This window comes from Silene latifolia, chromosome 8 (assembly GCF_048544455.1).
Source record: "Silene latifolia isolate original U9 population chromosome 8, ASM4854445v1, whole genome shotgun sequence".
NCBI lineage: Eukaryota > Viridiplantae > Streptophyta > Magnoliopsida > Caryophyllales > Caryophyllaceae > Silene > Silene latifolia.
This window is the reverse complement of record NC_133533.1, coordinates 10356176-10368778: the sequence shown is the minus strand read 5'-3', so window position 1 is coordinate 10368778 and position 12603 is coordinate 10356176.

The window sequence follows — 12603 nt, the reverse complement described above, 5'->3', positions numbered from 1 at the left end:
ATATAAGAATTTGATAATGATTACTACTTTTTATTATAAAATGGTCATATTTTCTCCGTCGTAATTTGTAACACGTCACAAAGGAGAGGTATTGATTAAAAAAATCACAAGATAATTAGTTGACAAAATGGAAGTAACAAAAAATAGGATGAAATGTCAGGTCGATCAATCATTAAAAAAAAAAAAAAAAATTGAGTTGAAGTGGACTTTTGAAGATACTTGAGCCTTAAACCATGCTTACTATTGTAAATTAGTTAAACATGTTTACATTTAAAAGCTTAGCCTCATGTGTACAAAGTCAAATATGGGCATGAAAATTTATTAGTAATAAATTCATAATGTCTTGGTCAACGTCATGAGTGTTTGCAGTCGACTAAGATTTCGATTTCAAGAAAGTCGTTATAACTTAAGGACAATGATGACATGATTTACTATAAGCACATCATAAGCAATTAGTGACAAGGTTTTTTCACCTAATATTTAGGCCATTGAAATAAGTTAAAAAGTAAAAAAAAAAAATAGGGTGTCTCAACTCTTGATTTTCAAGCCTTAATTTATTTTGGATCAACATAATGGTCGACCGAAAATAAATTAAAGTACTAAACTGAACTGATCTAACCTGATCTGAACTAAACTAAACTAAACTTAATTGAAATGAACAAAATTGGACTTAATGGACCTGAACTGAACTTATAAGAACTGAGTAAGTCCGAAAAAAAAGGCCTTAGAAGACTTGGCAAAATTGGTCCGACCCGAATAGCCAGACCAATACTCGACCCGACACCCGAATTGAGGATCCGAGCTTGACTGGAACCTTATAAGACCTGACCCAAATGTTTATTGTTGAAAACTGACTGTTATCCCTAAATAACTTTATAATAATCGACACAAGAATGGCCCGAACCCAATCCGACCCGATATATGTCAACCCGAGAATAATGGACCCGGTCCGAACCCGAACCGGTTGAACCATTTATCAGGTCTAGCCTTAGGGAAAGATTCTTCTAATTCTTTAATTCTGTATTGATGGGGCATATTCTGCACCCGCTGACCGAGTCAACATCTTGACCAAGGTCAACGCTAAAAGACAAGCAAGTCAAACAGAAGGACAGCTAAGCCGACAGAAGCCTGCCGGCCTGTCACTTACTACTCGGTCTCGGCAACTAGCCGACCGAGAGGCATATCAGCATACTCATATCCGGCCCCCTCGGCATTGAACCAACCAGGCCTGCCGGCCTGCCACGGGTCCCTCGGCCGAGGGCAAGACAGACTTTCCACCTGCTAGCCACTTGGCCACTTGGCCACTACGTGACAAAAGGTGAAAGTCTATAAATACTCCTCAACCCTCATTGAGGAAAGGATCCGAAAATCTAACCAAAATACCTCATAATCTGGTAATATCTTCCTTATCTCTCTACAATATATACTTAGCCAAGTAACACGTAACTTATCCCTTTAAGTTCACTGACTTGAGCGTCGGAGTGAGTACGCTCGGCCAAAGCCGAGCCCTCAGTTTGTTCATCGTTTCAGGAGAGGCCAAGAGGAGGATTCAACAAAAGACGTCATTCTACAAGCCACGAGTGGTAACAAATAACTGCTTCGGAATTACACCCTGAACAATTGGCGCCGTCTGTGGGGAAGGCATACTAAAAGCTAATTAAATCCCTTACAAAAAAAAAAAAAAAAAAAAACACAAAAAAAAACCCACCCAACAAGCTAAGAAGATGTCGAAACAGCCAGAAGCAATTGTGACTGACGAAACCGAATTCTACCAAGATGATACCGTCCACAATTCTGGGGTTGTGCAGTCCCCCACCGACCGAGTAATCCAACCGGCGTACGGGATGCCAACAATACCAGATACACCGCTGCCCGCCGACCAAGTCACCATCATGGGACACGTGGTTGATGCAGCTAAACTAAAGCTACTCCTGGACCTATTGGGTAGCACGCCGACTCACACTGTCACAACGACAAGAGCGACGACACCCCCACCGGAAACCAGGGCCCAAAATGTGACTCCAAGAAACTTGAACGAAGCATTGGAGGAAGCTGACCATGTCAAGACGCCGGGGGAACCCAGAGTGCCAGTGGTAGACCTGAGTCCTTCCCGCACTCGCGGGAGGACAGCGTCGCCGCGGCACCAACGAGGCCTGCCCCAGGGGAGTGAAAGAAGTCCGACTCACAAGAGTCGGAGAAGAAGCCCGACTCACCAGAGTCGGAGAAGAAGCCCGACTCACCAGAGTCGGAGAAGAAGCCCTTTCCCGCCACGGGGAGGGGAGCCGGACTAAGGATGCGAGGAGCCGATCGCCGCGTGTCATTCGACACGTGGTCAGACAGCCCCTCAGTGCCTATGTCCTAGATGTCCCGGTGCCAACTAAGCTAAAGTTGCCGCCCCTGTCATACAAAGGAAAAAGTGACCCAACCGACCATGCCGAGGCTTTCGAGTCTTACATGTCGGTGTGGGAGCAACCTGATGAGGTTTGGTGCCGAGTCTTCCCAACGACCCTACATGGGATGGCACAAAGTTGGTACAAGGGGCTACCCAACGGGTCGATATACTGTTATGGCGACCTAAGGGACATATTTTTGGCCCAGTACTCTTGCAATAAGAGAAGGGCCGTCGGGACGTCGGACCTCCGGACTATCAAACAGAGGGAGGCGAGTCTCTCCGAAGTTATGTGAAGAGGTTCGACGCCAAGGTTCAGCAGATTCGTGAGTGAGCAATGAATCGGCGCCTTCGTGACCGACCGATGAAAGGCCTCCCCAGAGGGGACTTAAAAAATGAGCTCATCAAGTGCAGAGGCTTGAATCTAGACTCTTCCAGGAAGTTGGCCGACCAGGCCATAAAGGTGGAGGACTACCACAAAACCTGGGTAGGCCCCAGCGAGGCCGAGCACTCAGAAAGGAAGAGCCACCGGGAGGACAACCCGGATGAAGGACGCCGTGACAATAATAGGTCACGGTCTGACAAGTCCGCCAGGAAACAGAACTCGGTTAAGGCCGGGGGGAGTTCAGGGCCGTACTACCAAAAGCGGTACAATGATCACACCCCCTTGGTCGTATCTGCTGCCGAGGTCTTCGCCCTGAGCAAAAACGAGGGTCAGAAGTGGGAAAGGCCTCCCAAGGCGAGGGGGGACGGTGACACGAGCCGATCGTGAGTACCACGGCCACACCGGTCACTTAACTGACAACTGCCGGCATCTGAAGAATGCCATTGAAGAGCTGATCCGGAAGGGGAGCCTCGGCAAATATGTTGCCGGAGGCCAAAAGACTAATGCCGGCGACTCAAATAAGAAATCCGTCTTTGAACGGATAGGAGTAATCCATGTTGTCATCGGAGGCAACGAGAACGGTGGGTCCGCTCATGGGCACAAACGGCACCTGAACGAACTATATCAGGCCATCAACTTTGTGCCCAAAACAAAAGCCCCCGCTTCCAGCATCCCCGATATAACTATTGGGAAGAAGGACTACGAGGGAGTCATCGCCCCGCACAGCGACCCACTCGTAGTCCACTTGGACATAGCCAACCACCTGGTGAAGAGGTGCCTGATTGACACAGGCGCCTACACGAACATCATGTACAGAGAATGCTTTCTCAACCTCGGTCTGAAGGTTGAAGACTTGAGCCCCTGCACTAACCCGTTATACAGCTTTTCTGGGGCCGGCCTGGTACCCCTGGGGTCAATCAGGCTGCCGGTGAGGTTCGGCGAAGGGAGTGCGGCCAAGAATGTTATGTCTGAGTTTGTGGTCATTGACGGCTCGTCCGCCTACAACATTCTCATAGGCCGGGTCACTTTGAGTGAGGCCGACGCTGTGATGTCCATCCGGGCCCTGACATTGATGTATGTCTCGGACCGGGGGGAAGCGCATAAGCTCGTCTCAAAGAACGAGAAGGACGAAGTGGTCAATGTCCAAGTATCTGCCAGAGGGTGCAACATGCAATCCTTCAAAGTGGCAAAGAAATCAGAGAAGGGGAAGAGTCCATCCTTGCAACAGGAGGGCGAACGCATGGATACCACCGTCGGCATGGCCGAAGGAGCGGAGACCGAGGAGGTAGAGATTGACCCAGGCCGCACCGTAACTGTCGGTGTCAACCTGGAACCAAAATTCAGAGTCGACCTCCTGGACCTGCTGAGGAAGAATAAAGATGTCTTCGCCTACTCAGCGGCCGAGATGCCAGGCGTGAGCCGGGAGGTGATTGTTCACAAGCTGAACGTACTCTCCACCGCTCGCCCTGTCAAGCAGAAGATGAGGAACTCCTCAGCCGAGAAGGATGAGGCCATCAAGGCCGAGGTAGATAAATTACTAGCGGCGGGCTTTATCATGCCTTGTACTTATCCTGAGTGGTTAGCTAACGTTGTAATGGTGAGGAAATCATCGGGGGCATGGAGAATGTGTGTAGATTTTACCAATCTTAATAAAGCATGCCCCAAAGATTGTTATCCTTTGCCTCGAATAGATAGTATAATTGACGCCACGGCAGGCTACACTATGCTGAGCCTGCTGGACGCCTTCTCAGGGTATCATCAGGTATTCATGGCCGAAGAAGACATGCCTAAATGCGCATTCATCACCAGAGACGGAACATTCATGTATAAAATGATGTCGTTCGGGTTGAAGAACGCCGGCGCAACTTACACAAGACTGGTGGACAAAGTGTTCCAAAATCAGAAAGGACGAAACGTTGAGGCTTATGTTGACGATGCTATTGTAAAAAGCAAGTCTGACAGCGAGCACCTAGCCGATTTACACGAGACATTTTGTTCACTAAGGAAATACAAGATGAAGCTAAACCCAAAGAAGTGCAACTTCGGTGTCCGGGTCGGCAAGTTCCTCGGCGTACTTGTCAGTGCCAGGGGAATTGATGCAAATCCAGAAAAAGTCTAAGCAATACTGGACCTACCAGAGCCGAGGAACCGAAAAGAAGTAATGACGCTGACCGGGAGGATGGCAGCTCTTGCCCGTTTCATCTCTCGGCCAGCCGACAAGAGCACTCCATTCTTTACAGTGCTAAAAGGGAATAAAGACTTCAACCGGGAGCAACAGAGCACGGCTTTCAGTGCAACCGAAAGCTCACCTTCGACACTAAGCCGACCCCGTCCAGCCGATCTTTGGGGAGACGCTATATCTATATCTAGTGATTACCTCGGCCACGGTCGATCCGTGATCGTCGAAGAAGAGAACAAGCAAAGAAGACCAATTTACTTTGTCAGCCATACATTGTTGTCCGCCGAAAGAAATTACCCGCTGATTGAGAAAGCAGCCTTTGCTGTCGTCGTTGCCGCAAGGAAACTGAAACCTTACTTCGACGCACATCCCGTGACGGTCTTAACCGACCAGCCGTTGAAGAAGGCATTAGAAAAATTCGAACAATCTGGTAGGCTTATCAAATGGGCGGTAGAGCTATCCGACTTCGGCATTCAATACAAGCCGCGACCCTCGATAAAGGGACAGGCACTTGCAGACTTCCTGGCCGAGTGCACATATCAAGAAGAACCAAACCCCGGAGTATGGGAAGTATTCACCGACGGGTCCTCCACGACGAACAGCGCAGGCGCCGGCATCCTTATCATCAGCCCAAACGGGGACGAGTTTGAGTACGTCTTGAAATTTACCTTCTCGGCCTCAAACAACGAATCCGAATACGAGGCGGTGATAACTGGAGTCGAGCTAGCTAGAGCCGCCGGAGCAGAACACATTGTGTTGAAGACAGACTCACTATTGGTTACTAACCAAATCAGAGGAGAGTATGAGGCTCGGGACGACGGGATGGTAAGATACCTGGAAAGGGTAAAAGCCGACACAGCAAAGTTGAAATCTTTCCAAATCCAATGCGTTCCCAGATCTGAGAACAACCGAGCCGACGCTCTTTCAAAACTTGCCAGTTCAACCATCAAGAATGTCAGCCGAACCGTGCTAGTGGACATCAGGAATACTAAGAGCATCACTGACACACTTTGCATGGTAGGCGACATAGAGGCCGAGACGACATGGATGACTCCGATAATGAAGTATAAACTGACAAATGAGTTACCGGCGGATCGCAATCTCTCGCAGAAGATAAAGAGGATCGCGGCAAGGTACTTGGTGTTTGAAGGAGAATTATACAGGAGGTCCGTGATAAGGCCACTCTTGAAATGTGTCGGCCCAGCCGACGCGGAGCTAATACTGACAGAAATTCACGAAGGCATCTGTGGTCATCACATGGGGGCAAGAACACTAGCCCACAAAGCTCTCCGAGCCGGCTACTTCTGGCCCACCATGCTTGAGGATTCCAGAGCCAAAACCAAAAAGTGCAACAACTGTCAAATGCATGCTCCGGTGATACATGCACCTTCCCGAGACCTGCAACCGGTACTTAATCCCCTTCCTTTTGCACAATGGGGGATGGATCTACTAGGGCCATTTCCAACGGCATCCGGAGGAAGAAAGTACTTGATTGTCGCCATTGACTACTTCACCAAATGGATTGAAGTCAGCGGTACTGCGCGAAGGCGGCGGCCGTAAGAAAGGTAATCTGGGAAAATGTCATAACTCGTTTTGGGTTACCCCAAGTCATGGTGTTTGACCACGACCGAGAATTTTGGAGTGACCTGATAATGAACTGGTTAGAAGAGCTGGGCATCAAGTTTGCATACTCCTCCGTCTGCCACCCTCAGAGCAACGGACAAAGGAGGCGACCAATAAAAAAACGATCCTCAACGGTTTGAAGAAGAAAGTTGAAGACCTAAAGGGAAGATGGGCCGATGAACTACCCGGCGTCCTGTGGTCCCTTCGGACCACGGAGAAAGAAGCAACGGGGTACAATCCATTCCACTTAGTCTACGAGTCTGAAGCAGTCCTACCAATTGAAGCAACGGTGCCGACATTCAGAACGGCCACCTTTGACCCGGTTGAAAATGAGGAAGGTCTGAGAATCTCCCTAGACCTGGTCGAAGAAAGCCGAGATACAGCACGCCTCAACTTGGCAGTATACCAAAACCGGATGAGAAGAGCCTACAACCAAAGAGTCCACAAAAGGGACTTAAAAGTAGGGGATCTAGTCCTAAGAAATTCCGCCGCCACCAACAAAGGAAATATTCATGGTAAATTGACGGCCAACTGGGAGGGTCCCTACAAAGTGGTTGAAGAGATGAGGCCGGGTACATACCGGCTGACAGACATGGAGGGTGTGCCTTTGATGAGCCATTGGAACACCGACGACCTAAGGAAATACTTTGTGTAGCGGCGGAGGTGTCCAAAACTATTGTTGGCACCCCAACGCGTGTTTATATCTAATAAAGAACCTTCCAATTTTTCCATCAAAGTGTTTATCCCCTCCGTAGTCATATCGAGGTAGACGCCACGGCCCAAGCCGGGCAGTCACCCCAAGAAGTAGACGTCACGGCAGTCACTACCTGCGCAGTTGATACTCGCGAAAGCGACCAACATGCCTTAGGAACGTATAAGTACAGTTGAGACGCAATTCTAGCCGCCTCGGCCAACCGAAGGCCTGGCAGAGGAAGCGATCAATATGTCTACAGATACGAACGCTGTCGAGCCGTAACCTCTAGCCGCCTCGGCCAACCGAAGGCCTGGCAGGGGACACAACGGTCGATACGCTAACATGTTCACAGCGGCGGTTGGGAAGCGCAAATCGGACGCCTCGGCTTGACCGAGAGTGAAAAAGGAAGCGACCAACATGCCAACATGTTCAGAAAACGTTAAACACAGTTGAGATACGCATTCTAACTGCCTCGGTAAGGCCGAAGGTAAAAACGAAAAAGCGCTCAATTAATAACGTAAAAAGACAAGTGAAGGATTGTGATCAAAGCCCCGGCCAAGCCGAGGGCCAATAAACAAAATTTGTTAAAAATGATTACAAGCAAGGAGAATACAGACGACGGCCGTCCCCATAGGGATAAGCCAAAACACAACCTACCAAAGTTTTACAAAAAACAAGGAAAAGGAGAACAAAAGGTTACATACATATAATTTGAAGCGCCAAAAGATGGCAGGGAGGATAGGCTTAATAATTGGCCCCCGAACAGCTGAAACTATCCGAGATGCCGGGGGAACCTGGTGACGACCGCCCGTCTCCCTATGCTCTGTTCTTTGCTGCCCGCCGGCGACATCGCAAAGATCATTTTTGGTGGGTGACCCGAGAGGTGACTTGGCGGCTTCGGTTTGTTGCCGCTTTAGCCTCTCAGCCTCCTCTTTGGCCTCCTTCACCTTTGCATCGTAGGCCGCATTGGCCTCAGCTATCTGAGCAGCCTTCGCCGCCTCCGCCTTCTCCGCAGCCGCTTTCTCCGCAGCATCGGCCATCTCATCCAGAAGCTGGTCAAATTCTTGCCACGGGAAGGAGCCTTCAGGAACGAGCTTCTTGATTGCTTCCCTGGTCGCTTCCTCGGCCTGGTCCCGAAATTGGGCGCACATGTTAGGGATGACCTCAGTTTGGAGCATCTCAATGTCTTTCTCCCTTTGGGCAAGGATAGCCCTTGTGCCCCTATGTGCCTCCGACTGGGCCAAATACAGATCCTTCCATTCTTCCCTCTTGGCAACAACGGCGTCGTAACCGCCCTTATACCTGTCCCGCTCCTCCAGCAACTTGGCGGCGGCGGCATCAGCAACCTCAACTTTGGCCCTCTCGGCCAAGAGCAGTTTCTCAGCTTCCTCCTCACGCTTTCGTGCAGCAAGGAGGTCCAGCTTAGCCTTCCCGGCTTCCCCCTTTGCAGCAGAAAGATCAAGCTTAAGCCGTTCGATCAGTGGCCCAGCTTGAGCCATGACCTTTTCTTGCTCCAAAATATGGGAGCCGGCCAATTGAGTCCACTTCGCCAGCCTCTTGTATATTCTCGTGCCCTCTGCCACAAGCTCGGTGGGGGGAACCTTCCGAAGTAAGGAGTCAGCGGTGACATTTCTATCACCCGCCTTCTCAGGCCGCTTCTCTAATTGCCGCTCAGTGAGAACGGCGACTGCCGACGGCGGATCTACAAAAAATTCACACAGAGCATCCATGTCAACATTCATTGACACGTCAGAGAGTCTGTCATCGGGAATGCCTAATGAACCAGCTAAGTCTGAACCACAAGTTAGATCCGTACCAGTCTGGATCTTCTTAAATGGAGGGCCGGCCGAGTCATCCTTTTCCCCGGCAACGGTGGAAGCAGGCAGTGGCTCTTTTCTCTTCTTGGGAGGAGGAGGGCCCTTCGCAACAGTTACCTCCTCATCGGTAATATCGACGACCTCCACCGGCTCTGTCTGGACCGCCGGGATCGAAGAGGGAGCTGGGATTGACGCCGTGGCTGACCTAGACGCTGCCTTTGGTTTTCTTTTCGGCACGCATCCAGTTACCCGCGCCTGAGCCACCGCCGGATCCAATGCCTTCAGTTGCTGGTCCATAAGTTCGTTGGGAGCCAGTCTACGATCACGGGAGTCAGCCTTAGGACGCCGCTGAACGACCTTCCCGTCCTTATCAAGCCCCAACCTCTTCAAGACCCCCTCGGACAAATCCTGGCAAACCGGTCCAAAGAAACCAGACAAGAGTTAAATAAGAGAAGTAAAACAAAGCTCTAAAAACAGGAGCATAACGGGAAAGATGGGCCTCACACCGACCCTACTCACCTGGTTGAGGGCCGGATGAGGCCGACGCGGCAAAGCAAACTCATCCCGAAGAATAATCTGAGTCGGGGGCACCCATCCCTTCTCAGCATCGAACAGCTGCATCGCCCGCTCCTCATCCGCGTTAAGATAGACCTTCAAAGCGTCCATCTTAAGCTTACCCCGGGAGATATATTTCTCATATTCTCCCCGGTTCTCGCACCGCAAGTTAACAAGGCTCTGGAAAGACCGAGGCAATGGGTAGTCCTCCGACACTTGGATGTACACCCACCGCCGCTTCCAGTCCTTACAAGAAGTAATCTTGGACACGGAAACGTAGCCCGCTCCGTCCGCACGCCGTACCACCCCACTTTACCGGGATCGATTGGCCAAGATGATGAAGCCGGCGGAATAAGTTAACTGTTGGGACCTCCCCCTTAAAGAGACAGAGCCACACGAAGCCAACTATCGTCCTAATGGCCAACGGATGCAGTTGAGCCACAGCGACGTTCATAGCTTTGACGATGGTCGTGACGTATTCATTCAAAGGAAACCGAGCCCATACTCCAGTGCACGATATATACGCCGATATGGCCCGGGGAGGGCAACAGATCGCTCGACCCTCCTCGGGGATAACAATTTTGTACCCCTCACCGAAGGAGAAATGACCCTCGAAAAGAGTTTCACCGAACAACCGACGAATTTATCGGTCCGTGCACGATCAATACCAGGTTGTACAGCCCTCGCCGTGATCCAGAGATGCGGCCTCTCCCATCGAAGGAGTCCTTTCCTCACCGTCATCATCAAAGTCATCATCGCCTTCATCATCCTCCCAATCCTCCAAAACTTTCGGATCAACCTCCGAGAAGGAGACCCGGGCCCCCGGATCTTATCGGGACGACGCGCGCCGCCTCCTCTTCATCAAGACGCAACGGGGAACCCCCCGGCGCAGGGTTACTAGGTCTGGCATCAGCAGAAGACATAACAGCAAATACTTAACAAGAAAGAGTTGAAAAATTTGTTTGTTTACCTTGAAGGAAAAGTGCTACGCCGAAGTAACAACTCTGAAGATTCGAAGAGAAAGAAACCTTTGAAAATCTGAGAAAGAAGAAATTTTTTTGAAGTGATGAACTTTGTGCGGAAATTTAAGGGGCATACTGCTCTATTTATAGAGCAAAGCCCACGAAGCCAATCAACGCTGAGACACGTGTCAGACATGCAGCCACGGAAGGTCAATCGACACAACAGTTGAATGTCAATCAATGCAACAGTTACCAATCGTCTTCAACACGCCCCTTGGTATCCACTTGCACAAATGCCGCCACCGATCAACCAAGCTTGACAAAGACCGGCTGGGGCAATCGAAGCAAACGACACTCCCAACCTTGGTCTCGGCCAGCACCTGTTTTCTTTTTCACATTGGATGTCCATTACACAACCATGTGGAGGGGGGATACGATACGGCACGGCCTGAATATGATCAAGCCGAGTAAGAAGCTCGTCGATGAAGGAATTCAACATGCGCAGAATACGCTCAACACTCATCGAAGGTCCATACCACGGCATAGACTACGCTGGGGGCAAATTGATGGGGCATATTCTGCACCCGCTGACCGAGTCAACATCTTGACCAAGGTCAACGCTAAAAGACAAGCAAGTCAAACAGTATGATAACTAAGCCGCGTAAGCTCGCCGGCACTGTCACTTACTACTCGGTCTCAAGAACTAGCCAACCGAGAGGCATATCAAAGATACTCATATCCGCCCCTCGGCATGGAACCAACCAGGCCTCCGCCGCCACGGTCCCTCGGCCGAGGGCAAGACAGTCTTTCCACCTGCTAGCCACTTGGCCACTTGGCCACTACGTGACAAAAGGTGAAAGTCTATAAATACTCCTCAACCCTCATTGAGGAAAGGATCCGAAAATCTAACCAAAATACCTCATAACTGCACAATATCTTCCTTATCTCTCTACAATATATACTTAGCCAAGTAACACGTAACTTATCCCTTTAAGTTCACCGACTTGAGCGTCGGAGTGAGTACGCTCGGCCAAAGCCGAGCCCTCAGTTTGTTCATCGTTTCAGGAGAGGCCAAGGGGAGGATTCAACCAAAGACGTCATTCTACAAGCCACGAGTGGTAACAAATAACTGCTTCGGAATTACACCCGGAACATGTATTTAGGCAGAGACCAGGCAAAAGTGACCCGTCCCAAATAACTCAAACTGACCCGCACCTGAATCGAGGAGGTGAATTTGACCCGAAACCCAAATTGACCCGAACTTATTCAACACGGCCCGTATGTTTATTATCGAAAACTTATCGTTATCCCTAAATAACTTGAAAACATCCAATTCAACTCGAAAATGACGATAGGTTGACCAATACTCGAAAATAACCAGACCAATACTCGAAAATGACGATAAGAGCCTAAGAAAATTGCAAATTCTTATTTGTGGGCTCTTTTTCGTCACAAATTGTGACGGATCAAAATATGTCCATTTTAATGAGAAAAATGTGACCATTATTCGATAGATAACATTTTATAAGTGGTTATTTTTTATCTTAAAGTTGTCACATTTAGGGTCGTCATCATTTGTGACCGTAAAGAAAAACAACTGAAAGAAAATATACCAACTACAACCCAATCTATATCATCTTAACCACTTTTGTTTGAAAATAGTTCAAGATGATAATCACCAAGATCTCACTTCCTAATTGGGTACAACCTCACTTAATCAAGCCATCATTTTCAAATAATCACACCTTTAAAGCTACACCTTACCTAATGAAAGTTCCTATCTTCTTCTCGTCCCTTTTCATTTGGTTTATTCCAACCATAATTTTGACCAAATAATACTTGTTTGGTAAAGAAAGCACTTAATTAAAATAATTAGTCTCTCTTAAAATGAGTATATTCGTCTTTAATTATATCAAGTCAAATAACACTCCACTTGTATATGACAGAAACTTTTTGCTGATCACTCAACATTTTACTTTTATCTCATCTATCTAACTTG